Source organism: Sphaeramia orbicularis, chromosome 21 (genome assembly GCF_902148855.1).
Source record: "Sphaeramia orbicularis chromosome 21, fSphaOr1.1, whole genome shotgun sequence".
In the NCBI taxonomy this organism is placed as follows: Eukaryota; Metazoa; Chordata; class Actinopteri; order Kurtiformes; family Apogonidae; genus Sphaeramia; species Sphaeramia orbicularis.
Window position 1 is genome coordinate 48,099,198 of NC_043977.1, and position 13,091 is coordinate 48,112,288.

The window sequence follows — 13,091 nt, forward strand, 5'->3', positions numbered from 1 at the left end:
GCATTTCCACTTTTCAAGGGGGCACTGCCGCAACATTTCTTTACCGACCTCTACGAAACCTATATGTAAATTCAATTTCTCGCACTTCTGAATTTTAGGCAAAATTTGGTGAGTTTTCGTAAATGTTCAGAGGGTCAAAATTGAGCTCAAAGCGCAGGAGAAAGAAAAATTAAAGCCGCAAGCGGCATCTAAAGGCCCTCGCCAAGGGCACGTCCAGTAGAAGTATGCTCATCATTCAGCAGGTGGCGCTCTAGCACCAAATTTCAATGTCTTCTGATGAATGGGTGTAGGCCTGGGAGATTGACAATTGACTCAAATTTGAGACAAATCACTGTTTATAAGTCCGAACTGAACACATTTTTATATAAATAAATCTGTAGGGGGCGCTGTGGAGCCAAAATTCAATTTGTTCCATTGAATGGGTGTAGGCCTGCGAGATGTACCACTGAGTCAAATTTGAGCCAAATTGGTGTTCGTATGTCTGAACTGTTACAATTTTTGTCAAGGTAAATTTGTAGGGGGCGCTATTGTCTGAATTTTCAGTGTCTTCTGACAGATGGGTGTAGGCCTAGGAGATTGAAAATTGATTTGAGACAAATCAGTGTTCGTATGTCCGAAGTGAACAAAATTTTGTATAAATAAATCTGTAGGGGGCGCTATGAGCCAAAATTTGATTTGTTCCATTGAATGGGTGTAGGCCTGTGAGATGTACCACTGAGTCAAATTTGAGCCAAATCGGTGTTCGTATGTCTGAACTGATGCAATTTTCGTGAAGGTAAATTTGTAGGGGGTGCTACTGAGCGAAGTGGCAATTTCTTTTGATAAATGGGTGTAGGCCTGGGAGATTGACAACTGATTCAAATTTGAGCCAAATTGGTATTCGCATGTCTAACGTGAAGTAATTTTCATAAAGGTAAAATTGTAGGGGGCGCTATGGCACCGAATTTTAAATATTTCTGATAAATGGGTGTAGGCCTGGGAGATAGACGTCTGAGTCAAATTTGAGCCAAATCGGTGTTCGTATGTCCGAACTGAAGAAATTTTAATAAAAAAATATTTAAAATTTTTGTAGGGGGCGCTGTAGTGCAAAATTTCAGTTTCTTTTGACAAATAGGTGTAGGCCGGGGAGACAGATGTCTGAGTCAAATTTGAGCCAAATTGGTGCTCGTATGTCCGAACTGATTTCATTTTTGTAAATTTACATTTGTAGGGGGTGCTATAGTGCGAAATTTCAATTTCTTTTAATAAATCGGTGTAGGCCTTGGAGATAGACATCTGAGTGAAATTTCAGCCAAATTGGTGTTCGTATGTCTGAGCTGAAGCAATTTTTGTAATGGTAAATTCACAAAGAAACTTTGCAAAGTTTGCGACGTCGTCACACAAAAACGGTGAGACCTATCCAAAAAAGTCGGCTAACTTTTGATGCCCCACTTCTCTAGATACTGTACACCGATTTTGAACTCATTCGGCCAAACAGCCAAGGAGGAGATAGTTAAAATACGACGTCAGTGAAAACGCTGACTCAGCATTTTGGAAATTTCAATCCAATATGGCCGACAAAGGGTTGGTTTTGGGGCGTGGCCATAATAATATTTTTTGTTTGTCTCCTCATGATGAATCTGTCTACCGATTTTCGTGGCTCTACAACAAACTTTATGTTGGACATGCTCCCATTGGCGTAATGCATTTCCACTTTTCAAGGGGGCGCTGCGGCAACATTTCTTTACCGACATCTTCGAAACCTATATGTAAATTCAATTTCTCACATTTCTGAATTTTGTGCAAAATTTGGTGAGTTTTCGTAAATGTTCAGGGGGTCAAAATTGAGCTCAAAGCGCAGGAGACAGAAAAATAAGACAAAAAAATAAAAATAATAAAAATAATAATAATCTGAGCAAGAACAATATAGCCGTTTCTATGGCAACCACGTATTTGACTGTATTTGAAAGCTCTCTAGGTCCCCCACATGTCTGTGGGGTCAGATATCACGTGTCGTGCACTTACACCCGCATGACTGACCCTGAGTGGGCGTGTGCCATTGACTCCCATTCATTCAGAGCAGGTGTAAATATGCGACTTGTACACATGTCATGTACATCGTCGGAAAGGTCTCAGTGCCGTGAACGTGAATATGTGTGAGAGTGGCGACAGTGGCGAAAGGCGACCGCGTCACTGGCGATTTCGTCCCCATGCGCCCACTGCAGACTCAATAGGCCCTGCACCGGCTTTACTCGGCTCTAGCCTAATTATAATCAACCATGAACGGGATACAGAACATCATGTTGGCTGTTTTCCATCCCAGCAATAAGAGACATGTCAGAACATGTTTACATGCACTGAATATCTCGTGTCTGTACTGCAACAAAACCAACCAAAAAACAAATCTTCCAGAGGTCAAGTAATAATGGATTTTTTTCCCCCACCTTGTTTTATTAGAAGCAAGGTCGAAAAAGGTGCCAAACAAAAACAAACAAAAAATATACACACACACCTACACACACACACACACACACACACCTACACACACACACACACACACACACACACACAGAGTCAGGAATATTTACTGAACCGAGCATTGAAGTCCAAGTAATAAATACCCAAATGAATCAATAAACCTGTCATTTCAGTATCTAACATTATCCATCAGCCACTATTGATGCTTGTTAAACCCATAAAGACCCAAAGACCCACCATTGACCATAACCATCTACTGATATAAAATGTTTAATACCTGTTGATCCACTAATCCTATCAAAACATGCAAATACTTGGTGTAAAATGCAGTTTGTCATCTTTTCATGGTGATCACATATGACCCATTTGGACATTCAGAGACTCTGTAGTGAATGTGGAAACACCGTCATCTTCTACAACACTGATTCACCAGTAAAGCCCATGGAGTTGGATCAGTGACAGTGGATTGACACTTATTTTTATGTTAATGATATTTTGCTGAAAAAGTAATTTTTTCTTCATTTCTTTCTTTTTTCATGAAATAACCATTGAATTTACTTACTTATTTATGAACATTTACATGATCGTTGAATTAAATATAGGAAGATACATGATTTATGCTGAAAAAATGTAAAAGAGAATAATATTACAATAAATGGTGACAAATCACTTAAAGGGGCCCTGTTTTGCTAAACCCATTTTTATTAGACTTTGGTACATTTATTTGTGTATTTGGGGACTCTAATAGTTCAAAAACATTGAATTTGAACCCTCCAGGTGCTGCAAAGCTATCTTTATATTCATTTTGGCAAAAATCAAGTGGCTTTCTACACCCTGTTTTAATTCCTGCTTAATTTGTTACGTCTATAACTAGTTGCATTGCGACATTTGCACACACAAGGCCAAGACTTCCGACGAACATTTCTCCAAGTACACAATAATTGTTTGTCAGTAGCAGTGGTTTTAGACCATACTGAAAATATGTCCAAACTTAGAGCTGATTACCTAAACTGTTCAGTTGTTGGTTAAACAGGACAGAGCAGCACAGCCAACAATCTGGAGGGGGTGGGGTGTAAAGTGGCTCATCTGCATTTAAAGGGCCAGCGGTCAAAATGACCATTCTGGTGTCATTACTCAGAAACTGGTTTGAAGATGGACCTGTGGAGTTGAATTAATGAAGAATTCAGACCCAAGCATAGCATTTACAGTTTATGTAGACCACAGGGAAATGTTTTAAAATGCATAATTCCATTTAAAAAGTCAAAATATCACTCATTTAAGAAAGCTGAAATATAGAGAAAAATTAATTTGGGAACTGCCATAAAAGTGGCACTGCATCTTTATGGGTTAAATGATACCTTCACTGACTTCCTATTTGATACGGACATACTTTGGCATATTGTTAATTAGTACTCAACGAGTACAGTAATCCATATTTTAATCTAATACACATATGCAGCAACAATTAAAATCTCTTGATTTTTGGAATCAGTAACTAACTTGAAAAACTGAATCATGTCAAGAAAATACAGGTCGATTACATATGAGCAATATCGAAAGTTTTAAGAGTCCTTTAAAGAGTACCTGTAGTGAATTTTTGCTGCTAGCTCTTTCAAAAGATTGCATATAATCATATGATGACTCAAGTAACTTATGTTATAGTCCGTTGTTAAGTATGCCTAAGTACTAAGTCACTGCTCTGTCAGTCAGTAACTTGCACAATTTTCAAAGCCAAATTTAGTTTATAAAAATGTAATTCGTTTCTGTTATATCACCTGAGAGCTAAACACCTGCTGAATCCACCAGTACAGGGCCTCCCAGTTCACACTGCAGGAGTGTGATGCTAATGGGTGCATAACAAAAACTGTGTGAAACCTGAACCAGTTTCTTGGTTACTTGGATAAAAACTGCTGATTGATTTGTACAGTAGAAGAAAATGGATTGATTCTGCATCTTGTATAATCTAGCCATGAGTCGCTGACTGTATGAGGACGAGAGGACCCGTGTTTGTGCCATTAAGAGGCATCGCCAGTGGCGGATTTAGAAAATTTTACATGGGGTGGCAGGAGGTCTTGGCAGGGTGGCATAGAAATGTCCTCAGTGCAGCATGGAATTCCCATATATGTGCAAAAAGAGTCAATAACACTTTTAAACTATTTATTGAATTGTTATGCAATAAAGTACAAATTCGCTTAATCTTTAGTTTTCTCATAATTACTGATAAAATAAGATACATGTAAAGCTTTACATATCTAACCTTACGACAAAGGCTTTTAGTGAAAACATGTCACTGCACTGAAATCTATATGGAAAATAAAATCATATTGTGGTCCAGCTGAAATCAAGGGTGAATCCCCTGACTCCCTGCCATCACTCTCTCCATCTGCCTCCTCAGCATCTGTTTCTCTCTGTCTTCCTCATTTTCATCCCTTCCACTGACATCATATTTTTCCTCTTCTTCACTTACTTCCTGGTCTGTTCCTCTCTCAGAGACGCTCTTCACCTCTAACCCTCCTGGTTTCTCTACCATTTGTTCTTCTCCTTCATTTCACTCCTTTTCTTCCTCCTGCTCATTCCTCTTTTTTTTTTCCAAAATAATTAGTAATGATGTTACTTTTACTTTTTCATTTTAAATCTAATCCATTATTATTATTATTATTATTATTATTATTATTATTATTATTATTATTATCATTATTATTATTATTATTATTATTATTATTATTATTATTATTATTATTGTCATTATTATTATTATTATTATTATTATCATCACTGTATTTGTTATTTTCCCATTTTGACAGTAAGGCTGTAACATGGTTTAATTTTGCAAGCTTTTTGTTGTGATATTGATCACACTGTCACTGAAACTTAAGCCCCTGATACACTGCGCCCCCCTGAAATCAAGCATGCCAGTTTTATCTAAATGCTTCATAGACTGTTTACTATAGTCAACCAGCTAACCAAAGGGGAAAATGCTCCAACAACTCATACACGAGTGAGTTACTTTTGGCTAGTGATGAATGAACGTACTGAGCCATCACCTTTGACTTTAAATTTGTTTGTTAGGGAAACTGATTTCAGCTGGAGAAAACTGGGTGGCTCAGTCACTCCACTCAGCCGAACTACAGACACTGTTTCCAGACACACACCATGTGTGCGGCACAGGATGCTCGATCATTACACAGACTCTACGTGTTTGATGCAGGGTGTAGCTAAGTATTGTCTCTACAGCCCCTTTTCCACCACAGGACGTTTTTCAGGAACTTTGAAGAACCTTTGCACATTTCTACCTTATACATATTTCATTTTCTCATTTGTCAGACAGATGGAAAAACAGTTAATTCTTTTACCTTGACATGTTTCGGCTACAACCTTTAGCCCTCCTCAGAGGGGTCACTTGTTGGGGGGTTCTACTGAAATTGTGCGGGAAAAAAACTTTCCCTGAAAAAAGTTCCTGGTAGGGGTAACCCAGAGTATTTAGGCCCTTTTCCACCAAAAGCCCAGGAACTTTATTACCAGGAACTTATTTGGGGTAAAAGAGTTCCTGGTAATTGCATTTCCACCGCACCCTAAAGTTCATGGTAATTTATTCAAATCAGGTTGATGATGTATCAGGGTGCAGTAACAGAAACTGTAGTCCAGTTCATGTACTAACCTCTAGCGCAATAAAATGACACAGTGCTTAAGTGGACGAGTTGGGTTTAATGTTTTACTGGTTGTTGAATCACTTAATCAATCTGGAATACATTTTAAAAGAAGTTAACCATCATTACATATCCCTAATTTGTATTTAAAAATGATAGAACATGTATTTTCAACTTCTTTTTCCTTAAACTCAATCACATGTAACTTTAAGTGTGATGGATGGTTCTTTTTCATGGTTCCTAAAGTCAGACAGATTTACTCAAATGCCTGCATTTAATTCGACTGCATGCTACTTATAAAAGTACTTATATTCTACTCATATTTTGATGCCTTGTAAATGAACAGACAGTATTAGGTTAGATTTTTTTTCTTTCTTTTTTTTTTTTTTTTATTAAAAATTGAAACAAAACAAAAGGTGCATAAAAACAAGGTGCCTTGAGATTAAAAGGGAAATAAACATGTGTGAAAGGTTTGGGCTTCTGGACCAGTGTGTGGACCAGCTGGTCCTGGACAGCCGGTCAGGAACTCAATGGTCCTGGTCCCTTTCTCGCTTTCCTACAGGAAAAGTATTAAAAATGCTAAAATGAATAACAGAATACATGATGACAGATTCCTACCAGTGTGATGTGACATGTGAGATGTCTGACCTGGGCTGTTGTAAACAGCAGTAGACGATGGACCAGTGCACAAACAACCCGCAGGTTCGGAAAAAGAGGAGAGTCCGTCCGGTTCATTTCAGGTGGAAATCACAAGAATAAATCAGTGTTCAGCTCACGGTGACAACATGAATACATCCAGTTCTCTGATTTAGGTTTAGGGTCAGACTGTTGACCAGTTACTATTAGGCTAACCGGACTTCACTTTTGACTAAACAGCTGATGCCGCTGACTACTGTTACAGCACGGAACCAACTAAACAGTGAATACTTCTATGATATACATACTATTGGTTTGTTCAACAGTCGGATCCACTGCGACTGTTGTAGTCCTTTAGTTTCTTTTAATCCTACATAAGTTTCTTCGGCTTTTCTCGTATTTCTTTAGGCTTGTGTCTTATATTTGGCTCCGACAGCTTTTACTCGAACCTCGCTCATTTCGTTTCCGCGATTCAAAGTGTCTGAATTTCCTTGTTGTCCGTCCACTTGTAGCTTCTCTTTTGGTCCATTTTCCAAATTATCAAAATACAAAGCTTGTGGAAATTAAATGAATGAATTAAATATTGGTGGGTGAACAGAATGCGGAAACGCCGTAAGACTAGTCCACCACTCAGTGTTCTGCAGCACACAGCCCCGCCCCTTAGAGTTCCTGGTAATCTGGAAAGTACTACCTCCCTACCAGGAACCTCTTCGGGGTAAATTCGGGGCCGGGGGAAAGTCATTTACCCGGGTAATTTTTGGTGGAAACGCACCGGGAACTTTGAAAGTTCAGGGTAATGCACAAAGTTTCTGCAAAAGTTCCTGCGGTGGAAATTGGCCTTTTGTCTCACTCCTACAAGTGCATTGCAATCACCTCTGTCCATCCAAATACTTTAAAGAGCAAATACACTGGACCTCATAGAACTTATGCTGAATACTAGTGATGGAGAAACTGAAGCTTTCTGAACCACTGAATCAATCTGAAGCAGTTGTGTTGAAATGGTTCAGTGTTTCGAAGCATTTGATACAATTAAGTGTAGCGACATCTGCTGGATAAAATGATACACTGCATTCACATTAAACAAAGGGCAAAGGGTCATGAAACAGTAAGGCACTGTTGTGTTTGTTTAACAATAAAGGATCTACAGAATGTGCAGCTTGAAATGAGTGATTTTTTTTTCTTTTATAGAAAATAATAATATACTTGTGTGATTGTGCCATCATATAATACTGTATGTTTTAGATATATGTTTTTGAAAGAGTGATAGAAATACAGAAATATGTTTACAAAATAAAAAGTGAAATGCTTGTGCAACAGAGGACTGTGATGACAGTAGTTGTATGAAATGCTTGTGACACTGGGAAGGGGATTTGGGTGTTTCAAAGATTTTCATTTAAAAACAAAATCATTTCAGCTGTGTTTGGTTTCAGTCTGTTCCTCTTCTTTGAGATGACTTCTCCAGCTTTGGAGAAGACCCTTTCGCATGGTACTGAACTTGCAGGCATATGTAAATACTGTCTTGGTTTGGTATTATTTCTGTTACATATACAAAAAAGTCACTGCTGATGATCTTGATGGTTTTGATGAAAATTTGTGCTTCACACAAGAGAAACTGTGTTTCAACTTTAAAGAAAGCTATTAAAATAGTTCTTGAATTTAAATATACATTTTTGTGTTAATTCTGCGTTAACTATGATTTTGCATAATTAAATGTCAGTTACAAGCTTCAGTCTTAAGGAGAAAAATGTGATTAAACACAATCAGTCTTTTGACAAATGAATCATGACTAATTGCAGAAAATTGTGTGTTTAATTATTTAAGTTTTTTAAATCAGTTGACCCCTCTAAACTTCATTGATTCTTTCATTAACTGAACCCGCTTTATCCTCACTAGGGTCACGGGGGACACTGGAGCTTATCCCAGCTACTTATCGGCAAAGGCAGGGTACACCCTGGACCAGGCCCGGACTGGCTAATCGGGAGGACCGGGACAATTCCCGGTGGGCCGGTATAATATTTGGGCCGCGAGGGCCGGAGTTCACTTTAAATATGTATTTAATATTTTATTTATTTATTTTTTGGGGGCCGGTGTTCAGTCATAGCACTGAGTTGATCAAGTAATCTGCAGCCGCTGTTCCTGGGCCCCACCCCCTCTACTAGCAAACTGTTTGTTTTCTTCCTCTTTTTTTGCGGACACACCGTGACCTGACGTAACATGTCCGTGCAAACGGTTAGTAGTGTAAGCGATCTTTCTGTTCTGCCCATTTATGGAAGGATTTGTTCATGTAAAATGACAGGCTTAACTTGGGAGGCACTTTATTTCTCCACACCGTCCTTAACACCGCAGCCATAACAAATCAGCGCTTCCACCCACACCACACTTTCTGCCTTCACAATAAAAGCACTCCTCACCACATCCTGTCAGTTTACATGAACAAATCCTTCCATAAATGGGCAGAACAGAAAGATCGCTTACAGTAGCTCTGTACTGTAGCTGTGGAGCATATACGATCTGTGCTCTGTAGGCTGTGGATGGTCAGCTGTGTTTGCTGTTTTAATAGAAAGAACAAGGGTGGCACAGAGAAGGCAAGAATTAAAAAGAGGAAAGCTCTGGAAGCAAACACAGCCAAATGTGCCAAAATCTGCAACTTTTTCACAAAAACGACCTCCGGTTGGAAACAACTAATGAGGACGATGAACCGGGTAAACCACCTTTCAAGTTAGTTAATTACGGAGTCAGTGAATTGTGTGGCATTGTGGCGTGGAACATAACGTTATGTAATTTGAATAATAGTATGATGTGACGCCACATAACTGGGAAACTTTGTCTTGTAGCTCCTCAGAGCCAGAAAGCAGATCCAGCACCTGCCATGAGCCCCCAAGTCCAGAGTGGGCAGGTAGGACTGCTCATAGACTGAATATTATTAATAAATAGGCTCCAATGAAGAGTATGGTGTAGGCCTGTTCAGTATGAAAGGGGCTCTGAGATGCTCCAGGATTCAGCACTACATGAATGAAACTGACACCAAGGCTTTGAAAATAGAAGATCTGTGCTGAGAATTAGGACCATTTTTAAAATGTGCTTTAGTGTCAGAAGCAGAGCCAGGAGCCAGTAGTGATGAGGGGATTGTTCCTGTCAGGATGGAAGGAAAAGGTGAGCTGTTGGAACAGACTGTGTGAACAAGCATTAGTTCCAGTAAAACCACTTTCTAGACCCAAATGATAGTCCTGACCTATTTTAATTTTTATTATTAAAAGTGAGACAGTAAATACACAAAGCCCACAACTGAAAGGCAATAGCATAAAGTAATATCAAATAAGCCTGCATATTTTGCCAATGTAAATATCTTAATTAGTTAAGTAAGTCAAAATGTCTGTAGATATTATTTCTTATTGTGATCCAGGTGCAGGTGAGTCTAGAGAAACTGGAGGAAGTGTGAAAGGGAGAGCAGAGTCTACTGATGACAGAGGAGCAGCTCAGCAGCACAACCCTGAACCACTAGGCACAAATGACACAGATGAAGAGGAGTCTGTTGTTAGCTTTGACTGCTTTGCTCCTCCTCAGTCACAGGATATACAGGCATTTTTTTCTTATCATCCTCATCAAACCCCTAATATCACTATACCAAAAGTTTTCAATAGCAAAGATGGAACAAACTGCAAGTAAGTTGTGATGGAAATCTTTTGTTGCAGAGGATACAAAAATAATAGTTATTAGAAAAAGCAGCAAGCTTTATTTTTTTTTAATTTTTTTTTTTTTTCAATATTTTTATATATTCTTTCATTTCATTTCAAACATTTTAAATGTTTGAAGAATGTTAACACTTATAAGAACAAAAATATAGATTGTGTTATTGTTGTGTTGTGAGGAATAATAATGTAGGAGATGTGGATGTGCACTCACTGTTGAAATAAATCCACATTGTGAAGCAACCTTTACCTGCACTGAATTGGAAATATTTTAGAAAATACACTGAATTACAAGGCTTTGGAGAACAGTGTGTAGACCTAACATGTAAGGTTAGAATCGTATGATTTTAATAATAATCGGTCGTGATCTAAAGTGGGCCGGTCTGAGGTATGAAACTCCAGGGCTGAAAATGAGTCTCAGTCCGGCCCTGCCCTGGACATGTTGCCAGTTCATCGCAGGGCTGACATATAGAGACTAACAGGCACACTCACATTCACACCTATGGGCAATTTAGATTAACCAATTAACCTATCAGTGCATGTCTTTGGATGGTGGGTGGAAGCCGGAGTACCCGGAGGGGAGGGAACCCACACAGACACAGGGAGAACATGCAAACTCCACACAGAAGGGTCCCCATGGACTGGTGTTGGAATCGAATCCAGGATCTTCTTGCTGTGAGGCATGACTGCTATCCACTGCACCACTGTGTGCACCCCCTAAACTTTATTCATAAAATGGAAAAGAAATAAGAGGAAACTGTAAGTTATACTGAAAAGTAGTGTAATTATTTTAAACTGCCTTGCGTAGAGAAGTATGATGGCCCAGAGGGGCAACAGCCCAAAAAATTATCCACTGTAAGAAAAAAAGGAAATTGTGATTTATTTAAAAAGAAGTATCTGAAAAAAATAAATGTACCCCTTAAATAAAAATACGCTTGCATGAAAAAAACTATCTCCAAAAAAAAAAAAAAACAACTTTACATAAAAATAAATTTGTACAAAGAAATAAAATAGACTTGTGTGATTTTTTATTATTTTTTTTTCAATAAAATAATCTCCTCCAAAGAAATAGACTTCTACAAAAAAAAAGTGTCTCAAATTGAATTGAGTGATATCAAAAATTATACATTTATCCACAAAAAAGAGGGTTTGAAAATGTAAAATTTCACATGCCTAAAAAGAAAGGCCCTTCACTTTTGAAATAAGGGTCACCAAAAAAAAAAAAGAAAGACAGAAAAAAAAAACATCATCCACCTTTTCAATTAAAGGGGCCTCTGTTTACCTGAAAGGTCTCTTGCTTTAAAATTAAGGCCACCACAAAAATGCATGATGCAGCTCCATGATAGTGGAGCTCCACAGGAAGCTCCACTTCTCCTCTCAAAATAAACTAATTTTAAAACTGCTTGTTGTTAATATTCATCAAAATAATATTAATTGCCAGGCAGTTGAACAATTCGACACCATAATGAAACTTTTACGCACCGACTTCCACTTCCGGTGGGTTACTTCCCCCACTTCCCTCACAGTAGCTCAAGGCCTTAAAAATGTTCTGCCTATGCCCTTATTATTTGTGGTGGCCTTAATTTTAAAGCAAGAGACCTTTCAAGTAAACAGTGCCCCCCTTAATTGAAAAGGTGGATGATGTTTTTTTTTTCTTTTTTTTTAATAAATCTTATTTAAAAAGTGAAGGGGTTTTGTTTTTTAGGCATATAAAGTTTTATATTGTCAAACACTCTTTATTTTTGGATAAATGTATAATTTTTGATGTTGCTCAATTTTATTTTGAGACACTTTTTTGTAGAAGCTTTTTTTTTTGGAGATTATTTTATCTAAAAAAAAATCTTACAAGTTTATTTCATTTTTTTGTACAAATTTATTTTTTGATTTTTCTTTTTTTTTTTTTCATGCAGGTGTATTTTTATTTAAGGGGTACATTTCTTTTTGCAGATACTTCTTTTTCTAAATAAATCACAATTTTTTTTTCTTACAGTGGATAATTTTTGGGCTGTTGCACCTCTTGGCCACTGCATTGAACTGTACCAAGTCGCAATGCATTTGAAAATGTGACTTTTTCCAATATTCATTGTTTCCTTGAAGTGAACTTGAAGCTTTATTTGCATCACTGAATGTGGCTTTGTAAATACATATAAACACTGACACACTGAACAAAGTATTTTATAGTGAAATGTTTCAACTGTCCTCCCATCATAAACCATTCATGCAGTTCTCTCACTCTATTTTTTAGTTTAACAACCTATAATTTATTTCACTTGAACTCTGAATTTGAAGGCCCATTATAGATAAGATTAACCGTGGCAGCACACAGACAATGAAATCTGATTGGACAAAATATCTTACATCCCCATCCACGTACTGGAAGCAGTGCAGCCAAGAGAAACACTAAGAAATGAAGAGAATAGCCTATTGGGAATAAATTAATACAATTTTATGGAACAAATATTAGAATTTAGATTGTTAATGTAGGTCAGTGTTTCTGATAGTGTTTAGGCCAGCAGAGAAGGCCTTGCTGGCCCTGACGGCCCACCACTGCTGGGTTCCATGGACAGACCTGCTTTTAAAGCTCTATTAGAGAGATATAAAAAAAAAACAGTCAAAGATCAAATACTGCTGTCATCATTAGATACTTAAAATATCTAAAAAA